Source organism: Mesoplodon bidens (assembly GCF_964165515.1).
Source record: "Mesoplodon bidens genome assembly, chromosome: 7".
Taxonomy (NCBI): Eukaryota; Metazoa; Chordata; class Mammalia; order Artiodactyla; family Ziphiidae; genus Mesoplodon; species Mesoplodon bidens.
The window spans coordinates 58,957,109-58,975,067 of NC_138164.1; the positions used below are offsets into that span (position 1 = coordinate 58,957,109).

Below are 17,959 nucleotides of genomic sequence, written 5' to 3' on the forward strand. Positions count from 1 at the left end.
CACTGTATATTTAAAAGGATTAGCAGTAGTAAGCAACGCACTAAACAAGACTGTAGGATGTATATGCCTAAGAAAATCTCTATCTTTGGGGAGTGGCGAAAGCTCAGTCTAAAGGGACACTGCTGACTATTTCCTGCCTTCTTGTGTTTGGAGGTGCTTTAGAAAATATAACTAAGGGATCAAGTACATAAAACATTAGATGGCTGACAAACTTTATACTTTAAGAACCAAGACCACCACCTTCTCAACCCTGAAATCTAAGACCTTACACTTGAAAAACACTCCAAAACACTCAAGAGCTAACTCCATGAAGAATAAAATCCAAATCCCTTAGCATGACACTTAAAAGTTCTTTAAGATCCAACCATAAAACATCTTTTCCAGCCTCATCTCCAGCTCATTCCTCTAAAATATCTTCTATCTCAGGAACACTTTTCCCAGACATGCCAGGCATTTTCCAGGCTCTGTGCCTTTGCCCATGCCGTGACCTCCTCCGTAATGCCCTTTCTAAAAAATGAAAAAAGTAAAAAACATTTTTAAAAAAGGGAATTCCCTGGTGGTCCAGTGGTTGGGACTCCGTGCTCTCACTGCCAACGGCCCGGGTTTGAGCCCTGGTGGGCGAACTAGAATCCCACAAGCCACGTGGCACGGTCAAAAAAAAAAAAAAAAAAACAACCCAAAACGTCCTTTCTTCTGAACTTAAGGAATTCTAATTCACCCTTTACAACCTAGCTCAAATGCTTTCTCCCTTCCGAAGCTCTCCTTGTACCCCCAATTCAGAAATAATTGTTGTTTCCTCTATATGCTCCATATTGCTTGTTCCTCTACACACTTTACTTCATTCCTCCTTGGGTCAACGTTAGCTGCATATGTATTTCACTTGACTAATAAGCTCCTGAAGAGCAGAAACCATCTTATTCACCTATCAGCTCCGTTCCAACACAATGCTTGCACACCGCAGGTGCTAAATAATGCTGCCCAACTGAATGACAGCCAACTGGTCCTAATCTAGAGAAGTCTTTCAGTGAGGCAGCCAGCGAAGCCAAACTGTCAAAGAGGACAATCCCTCTACTTTAAAGCCACATACCTAGCAAGAGTGACCAGCAGAAAATGTCACGGGCCTGCCACTTTAAGGAGACCGGCAAGCTGACTGTGTTTACACAATCCTAATTAAAACTAAAGGGCACTGAGGGAAAGAAGAGAAATAGGGAGACTAAGAGGTGTGGATTCTACAGATCACCTCTTCCTCTGTTTAGAGCCCAAATCTCCCAGCCTAGTACATAGCGAGCTTACCAAGCAGCCTATTCTCTCCTTGCTGTCACTGTAGGATCTAAGTATTGAAAAGCAACTGATTAGGTCTCTCCAGCAACTGGCTCTGCTCTTAGGCATTTAATTTCTATTGTGGTTACATGGGGCTTTTTCTCTAAATGAATCCCACACTGCTCCAATCATTAAGAGGATCTCTTTAAAGAGAGGCTTGAAATTAACAACAGCAGGGAACAAAGTCTCTAACCCTTCTAAATCACAATATCCACACTGTCCATTTCGATGAAATTCACCCCCACCTCCTTCAAACAATAGGTCCTACCAGGGTATGACTACTTCTCTCAAGACCAGCATGTCCTGTGATTGTTCTTCAGGAGAAAGCTCCCAGTGCCTGCTTCTCATTAAATAGCTGCTTCACGTTTGATCACTCAGCTGTGACTGCGAGTAGAGAGTATAGTCACTATAATTTAAGGACTAAAAAGGAATTCCACTCCTACCCCCCTAGTCTAATAGTCAAGCAGCTTAGAACAAACAGATAGTTCCCTACCTCAAACCTCCTTTGGCCTACCTGTTTTCAGATCTAGAACTCTTAGTATCTAACTCTTTCAATGAAGAAAAATGAAGAAAACATGGCCGTGAGAAAGAGAATCACAAAGTGACTTAGTGACAGAACCTTTTGATTAGGATGCTTAGCACCTTATTTTCTTGACTAGTTATCAACAAGACACCATTTCCAGGAACAGAGTCCAGGATACTACAGACAGCCTAACTGAAATGCGTTCAAGAGAGCCCCTCTGCTTTGACACCCACCCATCCCCTCCCTTCCTCAAACTCAAACTGCTGAGGAAAACAAATAAACAAACAACAACAGACAACAAAGTAAGCTGATACATCATTTCTCCTACAAAAGACTGGAGCTACCAAATCGCCTGCTTCAGCCACGCCACCTGGGAATCATCCTGATGGACTACGGTGTGCTGGTGAGCAGTGGCTGCTGCAGCCTGAGGAACTTGTGGTTGTTGAGTCTTCTGGAGCCGGGATGGCAGTGGCTCCTCAGCTACAATGTCCCATAGCAACATGTTCCAACCCTTTTTGACCCTCAGCACATTTGTGATTTGGGAGGACTACCACGAGAAAGGCTAATTTTCTCCGCCCAATACCTTGTCACTTTGACCTAGAAGCAGGCATATGCACAGGGAGTATAAAGGAAGTGACACCCTTTTAAACAAACATTTCCAGTCTTGTTGAATCAAGTGAAAACTGTAATCAAAATAGTCTCCTAAGATTTACAAAACACTCCTTTGGGAACTGCCTTTAAAGTCTACTCCAGGCGAGACACACACAAAAGTTAAATCTTATTATTTTACAGTCACACCTCATTCTTCACCAAAAAAGATACTGCCTTGCTTGTCTTTGGCTCACAATACCTTCTAGCTGTTTCCAAAAACTGAATCTACCAAGCAAGAGTGAAGATTTGCTACCTCTGAGAATATTCAAAAGATTGGCTTAGAGGCCAAAAATGTTTTGAGCACTGGCAACATCACCCGAATAAACGTAAAGCTGAGAACACAATTACTTTGAGGGGGACAAACTTACAAATACTCTAATTGTCCCAAAATTACAATGAAGGGGACAAGGTATGGGCAATATATGGTCACGTGTGTTATAGATAAACTATTATACTAATTTACAGTCACACATTACATAATCATAAATTTTGGCTCTGGAAGAAATCTTCTAGATCATATAATCTAAACTGCTCATTTTTACATATAAGAAAACTATAGTCCATTGGGGTTAGGCAGTTTGTCCCTGGTCACACAGCTGGTTAGCAGTAATCAGGACTAGAAACCTAGTCACCCTGACTCCCAGCATAAGTGCACCTCCCCCTTCCTGTTCCTCGCTGCTGTCTTTCAAAGGGGAGATAACTCAGGACACTAAAGCACAGCAAGAATGGTTTTAAAACCCAGTTGCTGAGAAATGATAGCTTAAAACCAGGATTTCTCTGCAGTGGCTCCTATGAGTATGAGCCATCGTTTAGTGCCTGGTTCACAAGAGTTCTGGGTAATCTACCTCACAACAGGGGTCAGTGAAACCCCCTAGACTCTCCTCCCACAGCTAGAAGAATATGTTTATTAAACATCTCTGCCCATCTCCTGCAGTAATTTGTTTACTTCAAGTAATTGAAAGAAGGTTACTTAGAAGAAACTGGATCAAGGAAAAAGAAAGCAGTAGAGATCCTGTTCAGGAAAAAGCTGACCTATGAAAAAGGAGAGAGAGGGCAGGAACCATCTTGACTTACCTGCTGGTGAACAGCTTTCTCAGGTTCGGACAAAGTGATTCCTGGCAATCTGGCTTATAATTAGCCTCTACCCAAGGAAGGGGCAAAGGGACAGGAATGCTGTTCGTTCCCCCATCCCGCCGACTGTTGGTCAGCTCAGCCTCACATCATCCTGGGCAGCCCCAGCATTCTGTAGATCAGACAGCCACCGGAAGGGAAGCCACGCAGCCTAGTTCAATGTGGGTGGGTCAGTGGCAGAGCAGGAAGAGTCACTGGGGCAGAAAGTCTGGCCCCCTGTGGCAAGACAGCCAAACCACACCCCAACGTGGTCAGCACTGGGAAGGCTCTGCCATACTAGGGCTCCAGTCTCTAAAGCAGGAAAGGTCCTTCCTCAGGAGGCTCCATACCACTCACATTTCCAAGTGTGTCCCTCCTGCTCAAAAACCTTCCATGGTTTTCTCCCTAAAGCACCATATATAAATCCCTTGTCTTAACTTTCCAAGCCCTCCATTATATAGCCTCAAGTCATTTATTCAACCTTATTTCCCACTGTTCCACAGTGTACACTCTGAACTAATCAAGCCAGTCTTCCCATTTCTCTCTGCATGAGCCAAGCCCTTTCTCATTTCCATGCCTTCAGTTATCCAGCAGTGGTAAATTCAAGCCCCTTCAGGGGTTAGGCAGGTAATAGAAATGAATGTTCCAGTGTGGTGCATGGAAAAACTAGGAAGTGTTGCCCCCACCTAAAGGCATTCAAATGTTTTAATTCAAGTATTTATGCAATATTTCACTCTGAGCATCACAATAACATTTTAAAGAGTTACCAATACTCTTTCTAGCTTGCACATAAGGAAACTTCCCTAAGGTTAGGCAGCTGTCAAAATGCTGAGCACAGTCTCTAGGCCTGTCTGAAACCAAAGCAAGAGCTCTAAACTATTAGGCTTCCCAGTAGTACAAACACCATGAAAGATACAGAGCTCTAAACTCTGAAGAGGGAATTCACTTTTCATGATATATAACCTTAGTAGTGGGATGAGGAGTCCAAATAGCAGCTTGTCTAACCATACTCCAACTGCCTCAAATTCTGTCCATCTTCCAAATCCCACCTTCCTACTAAAGTCTCTCCTAGTACCTCCAGGTCCTACTGAATTCCCTCTTCTCTCAATTCTGATGGGGCTTACAGATTAGACAACATAACTGAGTGCTAAATTATGTACTGTCATGCAAAATTGAATACTGTTTCCATGTGTTTTCTAGCTTCACTATCAAACTACTGTATTAACCTATCTAGTTCTACCAAAAATGTTTAACCTGTATCTAGTCAAGAGGAAATAGTCATACAAATCCAAATTAAGAGACATTCTGCAAAAAACTAACTTGAACTCTAAAGAATGTCAATGCTATGACAGACGAAAAGTCATTCAAGATTAAGGGATTTAAAAACTGTTCAAAGTTAAAGCAGAATAAAGGCGTCACAAAGTCGTGACAACTAACGCATGCATGATCCTTCCTTCAATGGATCCTGAACTGACAAAAAGTCTATGAAAGACATCATTGGAAAAATTAGAGCAATCTGAACAAGTATTGTATACCGGATGTATTGAATTTCTGAGTGTAATTTTATTGTGGTTATGATAGGAAGATACTCTTATTTTTTTAGGAAATACTTGTGGAAATATTTAGGGATGAAGTAACATGACGTTTACATCTAACAGTCAAAAGTTTCAGAAAATGAAGGATAGAGACCAAAAATAGCAAACTGTTAACAATTAGTGAATCTAGGTGAAGAATATACAAGCATTTGTTACATTATTCTTGTAAAGTATCTGTAGGTTTGAACAGCTGGGGAGTAGGGAAATCCTGTATTATAAATACACTTGCTAAATATTCAGCTCTGTGAGAGGTATAATAGGCACTCATTATGATTTGCTCACTGCCTAAGGAAACTGGGCTTTGGGGGTCAGCAACCACACAGAGTCCACTTTGCAGTAGTTCATGAGGGGTACAGTGGCAAACTCTAAGGGAACAAGAGGTTTCCCTCAAACTCACATCGTCACGCCACAGGAAAGACAGAAAAGTAGGCAGTCAAAGCTATTGTTACCTCATCCCTCACTGAGACCATCCAGAAGTCAGGCACTTGACAAATGCTCCCTTACAGGGCAGAATGCAGTTGCTACCCACACACAGGACCAAGACCTCAGGTCACACTGTATTCACCTTGCCACAGGGTACCAAAAACTTGACAGCCTGCAAAGCAAGTGTCTCTGGCCAGTCACAGGAAGGCACCCAGGTGGTCAAATAAATAAGCCCGAAATACATACACAGTCTTCACTCCTCACCAGACAAACCCGTCCTGAGCTGCAATAAGGCAGAAGAAATATGCAAGGCTGAATCACTGGCATTTCCTGCACTGCTTCAAAGAAACTGGCCCTTAAAGAGGACAGAAAGGACAGCTGACACAGCTGCCAAGAGAGGCCTCAACCCAGAAGCATGCTGTGCAATATGCCCTCTCTCCCTTCTACAGCCACCAGATCATTTTACTTCTGCCAAGTGGTCCCTTATTAGGGTGACTGACTGCCCAAAGGCCAATCCTTAGCCTTGATTCTCTCCTCCCCTCATTGACAGCCAAGATTCTGCCCTTTCCAGACAGCTCCCCGCCCCCAATTTAGCAGAAAGAATAGTCAAAACTATTCCCCCCAAACCTCCATCAACTGAAGTAAGATTTCCAGAGGTGTAACATTCAGCTTTCTTCTCAAACCTACCATGTTTAGCATTTTTACCAAAGACAGAATGAAAACATGTAAGGTCTGCTTGTTAAACTTTGGAATTATATAAACTGTGAAGAAAAGAAAATACAATGATTTTAGATTTGATCCGGCAAAAAGATCTTAACAGGTTCCATGATACCAAAAAGAGCCAATATATAATTTAACAGGACTACACATAAAGCCCTGCATTTAGAATAAAAGAAATCAACCAAACTCACATGGGATGGTAAAGACCTGGTACAACAGTTCATATTAAAAAGGTTGCCTTTGGAGGGAAAAAAAGGCTGCCTATGGTGGGAAGTGGAGGACAGGCTGTTACTCCATACACTCCCCTGTGAATCATTAATCTGACAGACCTACCCAAAACATCACTGTGGCTCAGGTCATGTTAGTAGAAGACGAATCTGTGCCCCACCTCTGAAAAGCAAAGTCAGAGCACGTACGAGAAAGAATGACAACCACCGTGGTGAAGGGTCTGAAAGTCACGTCATGGCAAATGTGAGGAGAGAACTACAGATGTTATGCCAGGGAAAACATGAAAACATTTTTCAAACATATGCATGCTTGTCATGTAGACAAGGAGAAAGACTTACATGTCCCCTTGCAAGAAGCCAAAAACAGAACTAGTGAGTAGAAGTTACAGCAGGATAGATTTTGGTTTGATGTAGGGAAGAACTTTCAGCACAATAAAGAAGAATGTGCATTATGGAACCCAGAATGCTTGGATTAGAACACCAACTCTACCACTTACAAACTGTATGGTTTTGGGTAGATTAATTTATAGTAGTAATAATAGTACTTACCTCATAGAACTTTGGGAAGCAGTTCATGTAAAGTGCTTAGAACAGTGCCTGGCTCACGGTATATGCTGAAAAAAAAGAAAGTCATCTATCGCTATTACTAACTGTTGATATAATGGACCAGATGACCCGAAAATCTTTCTACTAAATATGCCTGGAAATGCTTAGAAAAATATAATAAAAATCCTTTTAGACTTGCTAGTTAAGTTATTTTCTCTCAGCTCCACACCTACCCTGTTATGCTCTGCTCTGTGATGCTGGGGCTCGGACTCCACCAATACTATCTCACCTTTGTCAGCGGGCTCCCAGTTAGGTTCTGTCTACAGGGGGTGCTAAAGGGAAAATGGAAGGCAGGAAGAGGCTGCAAGGGACTTCCTTCTTCCTGTGGCTCGCTGTTTCTTGACAACAGCAGTTCATTCTTCCCTGCTTCTTTCTAAACTCCCTCTCAGAGGCACCAGCACCAGCAGGGCAGGGCTCAACCAAACCTGGCTCCTCCAGGCCCCTCCTGTGAGCTCCTGAGAAACCAGCAACACCCTCTCCTCAGAGAATCAGGGTGCATGCAGTTCCATCGGATCCCTCCAGAATTCTAGGTTCTGACAACCCCTACCTTCTTCCCTTTGTTTTCCAGTCTTGGATGAGGCAGCTGCTTAATGCAGTTATTATATCAAAGTTACTTTAAGACTCCCTTTTTGCTCTTTCAGCCCTCCAACAAGGGTTTAAACTAAGCACCTTTACTGAATTCACTCTATTAAAATATCTGTGTGTGGTTTCTATTTTCCTTATAGGATCCTAACTTACACTAGATAAACTGAACTCACAAGAAAGTAGGAGAAAAAATAAAAAAAAATAAATAAATAAATAAATAAAAATTAAAAAAAAAATGTCATGAAGAACCTAGGGGCAAAACGGGAATGAAGACGCAGACCTACTTGAGAATGGACTTGAGGATATGGGGAGGGGGAAGGGTGGGCTGTGACAAGGCGAAAGAGAGGCATGGACGTGTATACACTACCAAACGTAAGGTAGATAGATAGTGGGAAGCAGCCGCAGAGCACAGGGAGATCAGCTCGGTGCTTTGTGACCGCCTGGAGGGGTGGGATGGGGAGGGTGGGAGGGAGGGAGATGCATGAGGGAAGGGATGTGGGAACAGATGTATATGTATGACTGATTCACTTTGTTATAAAGCAGAAACTAATTAAAAAAATAAATAAATAAACTTTAAAAAAAAAAAAAAAAAAGAAAGTAGGAGAAATCCCAGGAAACAGAAACAAAGAAGCTGAAAATTGGATTAGTGAGGCATAGCTGTCCCAGCAATGTAAGGAATTCGTAACCTCCTCATAGTCTAGGAGATCTTGAGCCCGTAAAAAACAACTGAGATCTCTGTATAAAGGCTGGGATCCTCAGTAAAAAAGACAGACTAGGAAAAAAAAAAAAAAATCTGTCCACAGGGAAATAAAGGAGGTTGCCTTGCTCACCTAGTAAAGTGGGAGGAAAAAAACTTTCTAGGAATTAATAACCATAGGTGCACACAAGAGGTGGATTTGGAGTTAAAAATTTATACTAAGTCTGTGGCCTGGAAATCTACAAGTACAGAAAAAAGTACAAAAAAATTTTACTCCCAGGTTGGGAACAGCCTTTAGTTCCCAGCAGGAGCAAATACAAAGTTGCTGCAGGAGATACACAAATGGCCAAAAGATGTTCAACATCATCAGGAAAATGTAAATTAAAACCACAATAACACTACACCTCCATGAGAACGGCTAAAATTAAAAAGACTGACAATACCAAGTGTTGGTAAGAATATAAAGAAACTAGAGCTCTCAGATACTGCAATGGGAACATAAAACAGTATAACCACTTTGGAAAACTGGTAATTTCTTAAAAATTTAAAGATAACTTGCCATATGACCCAGCCATTTCACTCCAAAGAGTCAAGAAAATACATGTCCACTCAAAGATTTGTACATGAATGCTCACAACAATTTTATCACAACAACCAAAAACTGGAAACAACCCAAATGTCCATCAACAGTAAATGATAAACAAAACTGTATGATATAGTCATATAAGAGAATACTACGTAGGAACAGAAAGTAACAAATTACTGATATATGTACTAAATAGATAAATTTCAAATGCATTACACTGCCTGAAAGAAAGCAGACACAAAGGTACACTCTGTGTAATTTGACTTAGATAAAATTCTAGAAAATACAAATTAATCTATAGTGGCTCCTGGGGCCAAGGTAAAGGGAAAGATGAACTGTAAAGAGGCATAAGGAAACTTTTGGGAGTGATGGGAATGGTCTGTATCTTGATTGGGGCAGCTTTTTATAAATGCATAAATCTGTAAAAACACTTTTTACTTTAAATAAAGTGTATTATACATGCATAAATTATAATTAAGCAAAGCTGATAAAAATTAAAAAGCTGTTCTTGAGAGAACTGACCTCAACTCAAGCTACATAAGGCTATCATAGATGATACTCCTTTGAATATGAGCTCACAATCCAAAATTATAAAATACTTGAGGAAACAATCCATCATGACAAAGAGTCATTAAAACAAACGGCAGGATTATATTTGAAAGGCTTCAGAAAATTGAACAAACACATTAAGTTAAATTTATTTAAAATTAATATAGATGAATTGAAAACACAAGACAAAAACAAGATACCATGAAAAACAAAGAGGCAGATTTGAAAATGAACCAAAGAGTACTTGAGGAAATGAAAAACTTAGCTAATGAAAATAAGAATTCAAAAAGTAAATTAGGGGCTTCCCTGGTGGCACAGTGGTTAAGAATCTGCCTGCCAACGCAGGGGACACGGGTTTGATCCCTGGTCCAGGAAGATCCCACATGCCACGGAGCAACTAAGCCCACGTGCCACAACTACTGAGCCTGCACTCTAGAGCCCACAAGCCACAACTACCGAAGCCTGTGTGCCTAGAGCCCATGCTCCAAAATAAGAGAAGCCACCGCAACGAGAAGCCTGCGCAACTCAACAAAGAGTAGCCCCCACTTGCCGCAACTAGAGAAAGCCCACGTGCAGCAACGCAGCCAAAAATAAATAAATAAATATTTAAATTTATATATTAAAAAAATAAATTAGTTCTAGCTTAAGAGTAATTAGTATGCTAAGAGATAGATTTAAGGAAATTACCTAGAGGTAACACAGAAAGATAGAGACAGAAATCATGAAGAAAAGAATAAGAGATGTGGAGGACAGAATTAATAATAGAAGGTTCAAGGTAAGCTAAATATGAGATCAGAGAGAGGCACTATTTAAAGAGGTATATGCCAATAAAATGGACAACCTAAGAGAAATGGACAAATTCTTAGAAATGTACAAACTCCCAGGACTGAATAAGGAAGAAATAGAAAATATAAATAGACCAATTCCCAGTAATAAAATTGAATCAGCAATTTTAAAAAACTGCCAATAAAACTGAAGGACCAGACGACTTCACAGGTGAATTCTACCAAACATTTAAAAAAGAGTTAACACCTATTCTTCTCAAACTTTTCCAAAATAATTACAGAGAAAGGAATGCTTCCAAACATTTTCAAGGCCAGCATCACCACAACACCAAAACCAGACAAAGATATCACAAAGAAAGAAAATTACAGGCCAATATCACTTTATAGCTGTGAAAATCCTCAACAAAATATTAGCAAACCAAATTCAACAACACATTAAAAGGATTGTGCACGATGATCAAGTGGTATTTATCCCAGGGATGCAAAGATGGTTCAATATCCACAAATCAATCAGTGTGATACACCACATTAACAAACTGAAGAATACAAATCATCTAAATGAATGCAGAAAACACTTCTGACAAAATTCAACATCCATTTATGATTTTAAAAAAACTATCATCAAAGTGGGTCTAGGGCTTCCCTGGTGGCGCAGTGGTTGAGAGTCTGCCTGCTGATGTTAGGGGACATGAGTTCGTGTCCCGGTCTGGGAAGGTCCCACATGCCGCGGAGCAGCTGGGCCCGTGAGCTATGGCCGCTGAGCCTGTGCGTCCGGAGCACAGGGAGAGGCCACAGCAGTGAAAGGCCCGCGTACCACAAAAAAAAAAAGAAAAAAAAAAAGTGGGTCTAGATGGGACTTCCCTGGTGGCGCAGTGGTTAAGAATCCTTCTGCCAATGAAGGGGACATAGGTTCAATCCCTGGTCCAGGAATATCCCATGTGCCACGGAGCAACTAAGCCCGTGTGCCACAACTACTGAGCCTGCATGCCACAACTACTGAAGCTCACGCACCTAGAGCCCAAGAGAAGCAACAAGAGAAGCCACCGAAATGAGAAGCCTGTGCAACACAACGAAGAGTAGCCCCTGCTCACCACAACTAGAAAATGCATGCATAGCAACAAAGATCCAATGCAGCCAAAAATAAATAAATGTTTTTTAAATGACAAAAAAAAAGGTGGGTCTAGAGGGAACATCTCAACAAAATAAAGACCATGTATGACAAGCCCACAGCTAACATCATACTCAACAGTAAAAAGCTGAAGGCATTTCCTCTAAGATCAGGAACAAGACAGGATGCCCACTCTCGCCACTTTTAGTCAACCTAGTATTGGAAGTCCTAGCCACAGCAATCAGGCAAGAAAAAGAAATAAAAAGAATCCAAATTGGGAAGGAAGAAGTAAAACTGTCACTGTTTGCAGATGACATGATACTACAGAAAATTCTAAAGGGATCACCAAAAAAAAATTAGAACTCATCAATGAATTCAGCAAAGTTGCAGAATACAAAATTAATATACAGAAATCTGTTGTGTTTCTATACACTAACAAAGAATTATCAGAAAGAGAAATTAAGAAAGCAATTTTATTTACAATTGTATCAAAAGGAATAAAATATCTAGTAATAAATCTAACTGAGGTAAAAGGCCTGTACTAAGAAAAAGACAAGACACTGATGAAAGAACTTAAAGATGATACTAACAAATGGAAAGATACACCATGCTAATGGATTGGAAGAATTAATACAGTTAAGTCCCCTACATACGAACAAGTTCCCTTCCAAGAGTGTAAGTCCGATTTGTTCTTAAGTCCAACAAAGTTAGCCTAGATGGCCAACTAACACAATCGGCTACATAGTACTGTACTATAATAGGTTTATAATACTTTTCACACAAATAATACATAAAAAACAAACACAAAAATAAAATTTTAATCTTACAGTACAGTACCTTGAAATGTACAGTAGTACCAGCTACATCACTGCTGCTTTTATGCTTGCTTCTGGACATCTTGGGCTTGAAATAAAGATACTGTACTACTGTACTGTACAGTGTACTGTACAGAAAAGTACACAAAAGCAGAACCACTTGTAGAGGATGCATGCACGTGACAATGTATGCCAGACACGTGAACTACCTTATGTGATTGGACATTTGAATACATGTTCGCATCTTTGAAAGTTCGCAACTTGAAGGTTCGTATGTAGAGGACATACTGTATTGTTAAAATGACCATTCTAGCCTAAGGCATTCTACAAATTCGGTGCAATCCCTATCAAAATACCAAGGGAATTTTTCACAGAACTAGGACAAATAATTCTAAAGTTTGTATGGAAACACAAAAGACCCTGAATAGCCAAAGCAACCCTGAAGAACAAAACTGAAGGTATCATGCTCCCTGATTTCAAACTATACTACAATACTATAGTAACCAAAACAGTACACCAAAACAGACACACAGGGGCTTCCCTGGTGGCACAGTGGGTAAGAATCCGTCTGCTAATGCAGTGGACATGGGTTCGAGCCCTGGTCCAGGAAGATCCCACATGCCGCGGAGCAACTAAGCCCGTGTGCCACAACTACTGAGCCTGTGCTCTAGAGCCCATGTGCCACAACTACTGAGCCCACACACCACAACTACTGAAGCCCACGTGCCTAGAGCCCATGCTCCGAAACAAAGAGAAGCCTCCGCAATGAGAAGCCCATGTACCGCAACAAAGACCCAATGCAGGCAAAAATTAACTAATTAAATAAATTAATTAAAAAAAAGACACACAGATCAACGGAACAGAATAGAGAATGCAGAAATGAACACACACTTACATGATCAATCAATCTACAACAAAGGAGATGAGACTATACAATGAGTAAAAGTCTCTTCAATAAATAGTATTGGGGGCCTTCCCTGGTGGCGCAGTGGTTGAGAGTCCGCCTGCCGATGCAGGGGACATGGGTTCGTGCCCCGGTCCGGGAAGATCCCACATGCAGCGCAGCGGTTGAGAGTCCGCCTGCCGATGCAGGGGACATGCGTTCCTGCCCTGGTCCGGGAAGATCCCACATGCCGCGCAGCGGCTGGGTCCGTGAGCCATGGCCACTGAGCCTGTGCGTCCGGAGCCTGTGCTCCGCAACGGGAGAGGCCACAACAGCGAGAGGCCCACATACCACAAAATAAATAAATAAATAAATAAATAGTATTGGGAAAACTGTACAGTTAAATGCAAAAGATTCAAACTGGACTACTTTCTCCTTTCTCACACCATATACAAAAACAAATTCCAAATGAATGAAGACTTAAATGTAAGACCTGAAACCATAAACCTCCTAGAAGAAAACTCAAGCAGTGTGCTCTTTGACAGCAGTCTTAGCAGTATTTTTTTGGATATGTCTCTTCAGGCAAGGGAAACAAATGGGACTACATCAAACTAAAGAGCTTTTGTATAGCAATGGAAACTAGCAACAAAAAAGTGAAAAGACCAGAACATGGTATGGGAGAAGATAGTCACAAACAATATATCTGACAAAGGGTTAATATCCAAAATATACAAAGAACTCATATAACTCAACATTAAAAAAAAACCAAATTAAAAAATGGGCAGAGGATCTGAACTTTTTTTTCAAAGAAGACAAACAGATGGCCAATGGGCACATGAAAAGATGCTCAACATCACTAATCATCAGGGAAATGCAAATTAAAACCACTAAAAGATATCACCTCATACCTGTTAGAATGGCTATTATCAAAAAGACAACAAACAACAAGTCCTGGGGAGGAGGTGGAGAAAAGGGAACCCTCAGGCACTGTTGGCAGAATGTAAATTGGTGCAGCCACTATGGAAAATAGTATGGAAGTTCCTCAAAAAATTAAAACAGAACTACTATATGACCCAGCAATTCCAGTCCTGGGTGTTTATCCAAAGAAAACAAAAATGGGGTGAAAAGATATATACACCCCTATGTTCATTGCAGCATTATTTATAATAGCCAAGATATGAAAGCAACCTAAATGCCCATGGATAGATGAATGGATAAAGAAGATGTGGTACATGTATCTAATGGAATATTACTCAGCTGTAAAAAAGAATGAACTCTTACCATTTGCGACAACACGGATGGACCTAGAGGGTACTAGGTAAGTGAAATAAGTCAGACAGAGAGAGACAAATACTGTACAATTTCAATTATATGTGAAATCTAAAAAACATAACAAAACAGAAAGAGTCACAGAAAACAAACACGTGGTTGCTAGGGAAGCAGACTGGGGGGATGAAAATAGGTGAGGGAGATTAAGAGGTACAAACTTCCAGTTACAAAATAAGTGAGTCACAGGTATTAACTGCACAGTGTGAGGAATATAATCAGTAATGTAATATTTTTGTATAGAGACAGATGGAAAAACTTTTTTGGTTTTTTTAAAATTTATTTTATTTATTTTTGGCTGCGTTGGGTCTTTGTTGCTGCGCGCGGGCTTTCTCTAGTTGCAGCAAGTGGGGGCTCCTCATAGCGGTGGCTTCTCTTGTTGCGGAGCACGAGGCTCTAGGCGCGCGGGCTTCAGTAGTTGTGGCTCACGGGCCCTAGAGGGCAGGCTCAGTAGCCGTGGCGCATGGGCTTAGTTGCTCTGCGGTAAGTAGGATCTTCCTGGACCAGGGCTTGAACCCGCGTCCCCTGCACTGGCAGACGGATTCTTAACCACTGCGCCACCAGGGAAGCCCGGAAAAACATTTTTTTTTTAATAAAGAAGGGAATTTTTACAAAATTGAAAGGTATGAAATCTCAGATTGAGGCATCACTATAAGCCCCCAGTAGGATAAAATTAAATCCACACCATGTAATGAAACTGTAGAACACAAATGAGGAGAAAAAAGGATCTTAAAAACAACCAGAGAAAAAGGCAGGTTACATACAATGAAATAATAGTTCAATTGTGAGCACAGTTCTCAAGAGTAACAACAAAAAGCCAGAATTTCTGTAAAATGCCATTTTCAAAGCACTGAGAAAAAAATAATTGGAAGCCTAGTACACAGCTAAACTATCAATCAAGACTGACAAGGAAATAACGATATTTTCCAACAGAGTATTTACCACTAACAGACCCTTACTAAGAAAACATCTGAAGGGGGAATTCCCCAGTGGTCCAGTGGTTAGGACTCTGCACTGCCACTGCAGGGAACACAGGTTCGATCCCTGGTCAGGGAACTAAGATCCCGTACGCCACTGGCATGGCCAAAAAAAAACCCCAAAATAAAAAACTGAAGGATGTATTCATCTATTTGACACAAAAAGAAGGGATAAAATGCAAGAAAGAATAATGAAAAAACAAACAGTAAATGTATATGGGTAAAATGAAATAATCAGTGACAGCACAAAACAATTATTATTTATTAGAATTGTTCTAACATTAAGATGACTACCTTTGGGAGTGGTCTCATTCTTGGAAATGCTCATTTTGAGCCTGGACAATACGTTTCGATATGTTTAATGTAAACTGGGTAAGAGGCTGAAATAAATGACCCCCGACATACCTACTGACCATAGGGTTTTATCAATTAGACACAGCTGTCAAAACATTCCCTGATCAGCTCTGTTTATCCATCTGTGGCAGGGCTTTCCCCTATCCTAACAGTTCTAGAACTCAAATTTTAGTTCAAGGCATTCTTCCCACTCCCATATTCCATAAATTAAAAAATGAACATTCTAGGGGGCTTCCCTGGTGGCGCAGTGGTTGAGAGTCCGCCTGCCGATGCAGGGGACACGGGTTCGTGCCCCTATCCCGGAAGATCCCACATGCCGCGCAGCGGCCGAGCCATGGCCGCGGAGCCTGTGTGTCCGGAGCCTGTGCTCCGCAACGGGAGAGGCCACAGCAGTGAGAGGCCCGCGTACAGCAAAAAAAAAAAAAAAAAAAAAAAAAAAAGTGAACATTCTAAATAGAAATGCTCCTTATATGAGCTTTTGGTTAAGATCTTCTAGTTTGGGGGAGTACAGTTTTGGGCTTTGGATTAGAATTCAGGCTTTACAATTAGTCATCATTTGCTTGAACTTGGGCCAAGAAGAGAATACTTTGGCAGCTTTTACTAAGAAGTATGTTCCTCTTCCTCTGAAGGAGAAAATACCACACAGGAACAGAGAGGGAGGGAACACATACATTCATTCCTGCTGGCTGAAAGATGCCTTACTTGATGTGAACATTCCCTCAAGGTTCCCATATATTCATAGCAGTAAAGATCTCCACAATGTAGAGCTCCAGTTCCCTTCCCATCAAAGGTTTCTGCTCACCACACTTGACTATCCAGAACTTTAGAAACACATGACCAGGCAACATGACCAGGCAACAGACCGCAGAGAAAGGTAAGCATGCGTTAAAGTAAGTAAGTATTATCACATTTTTCGAAGGCAGTGCCCTTCCAGGCAAGAGGACATAGTAAGAGGTTCAAAAGCCACTAAATACAGATGGAAAAGCCAGGCTCCTATCCCTTTTCAGCCCAAGTAAGCTCATTCATTTCAAAGCATACGTTAATGACCATGATCCATTTCACACCCTGCATAGGCATGAGGATGAAGGTACAAAACACACCGTCTCTATCTAGTAGGGGAGACAAACAAATACCAGATGAAAAGCGCTATCTCAGGGGTAAGCAAAAGAGGGCGCCCAGAAGAGGCAGCATCAACCCAGCTGGGCTCTCTTCCAACAAAAACCTTCACACAGTCACATCACTTATAGTCAAAAATATTTACTCTCCAAGATGCTTCCAAGAAACAGCTTACCTGATTTCACCCTCATAACAACCCCAGGAAAGTAGCTAAGGCAGGTAAATTCGTTGTTTACATCATAAGTGAAAAGTGAGGCTCAAAATAAATTGACTCGTTAGTCCAAGACAACCCGCACCGCCAACACAGCCCCTCCCCCCCCCCACTTAAGCCTAACTCCACAAAAACCCCGGTATAGCCAACCACGCACTATCTATGCAACCTTGGCCAAGCTGAACATAAACCTCAGATGGCCCACCTGTAGTAAAGTATAATAATGCTGTTAGGAATATTAAAAAGACGATCCATATAAAGAGTGTGGCACAGTGTCTCAAACGTCGTTGGGGCTCAGAAAATGTTTATTACTACTACCACTATTGTTAACAATAATAGGCGAAGCCTGCCCACTACACGAACCCTCGGCGACGAGCCTTTCAGGAACCCGCATTACCGGCGCTCGCGTCGCCCTCCGACACGATTCCATGGGCACGCCCCCAAACAGACCCTCCCCTCGAAGCACGCCCGGCACCTCCCCCTCGGACAAGGCCCTCTCCTCACAAACCTTACCCTAGATAGACTCTCCCCAGTCAGCCTCGGTTACGAAGGAGCCCTTCCGCTCACACCCGCCTCTCCAGCATCCCCTTTGGGCCCGGGCATCCCTGCGGGCGCCCAAACCACACGCCAGCAGCGGGACCGTGCCGGTTACCTGGCCCCGCTCTCCCGCTCCTACTCCGGCTTTCCCCGGATCGCGTTGGTCGCGGGCTCGCGCCAGCGCCGTAAGCACACAATTAGTTTAAACTATGGCCCCGCCCCCTCGCGCCGCCCTTCAATTGGCCCCTGTCGGCT

General features: G+C 41.8%; 1 protein-coding gene across 7 annotated transcripts in view; it reads right to left on the reverse strand.

Moving 5' to 3' along the window:
* Window positions 1–17,897, reverse strand: part of NUMA1 (nuclear mitotic apparatus protein 1) — a 74,841-nt gene extending 56,944 nt beyond the window's left edge. For 3 of the 7 annotated variants that reach the window (XM_081240972.1, XM_081240970.1, XM_081240962.1), the window contains exon 1: window positions 17,681–17,846. The gene's annotated coding sequence lies outside the window, so the exon portion shown is untranslated. Of the gene's footprint in view, window positions 1–17,680 lie in introns of all 7 variants that reach the window. The other 4 variants (XM_081240964.1, XM_081240971.1, XM_081240963.1 and 1 more) reach the window with 2 other exon arrangements.
* Between the last annotated feature and the right edge of the window lie 62 nt (window positions 17,898–17,959).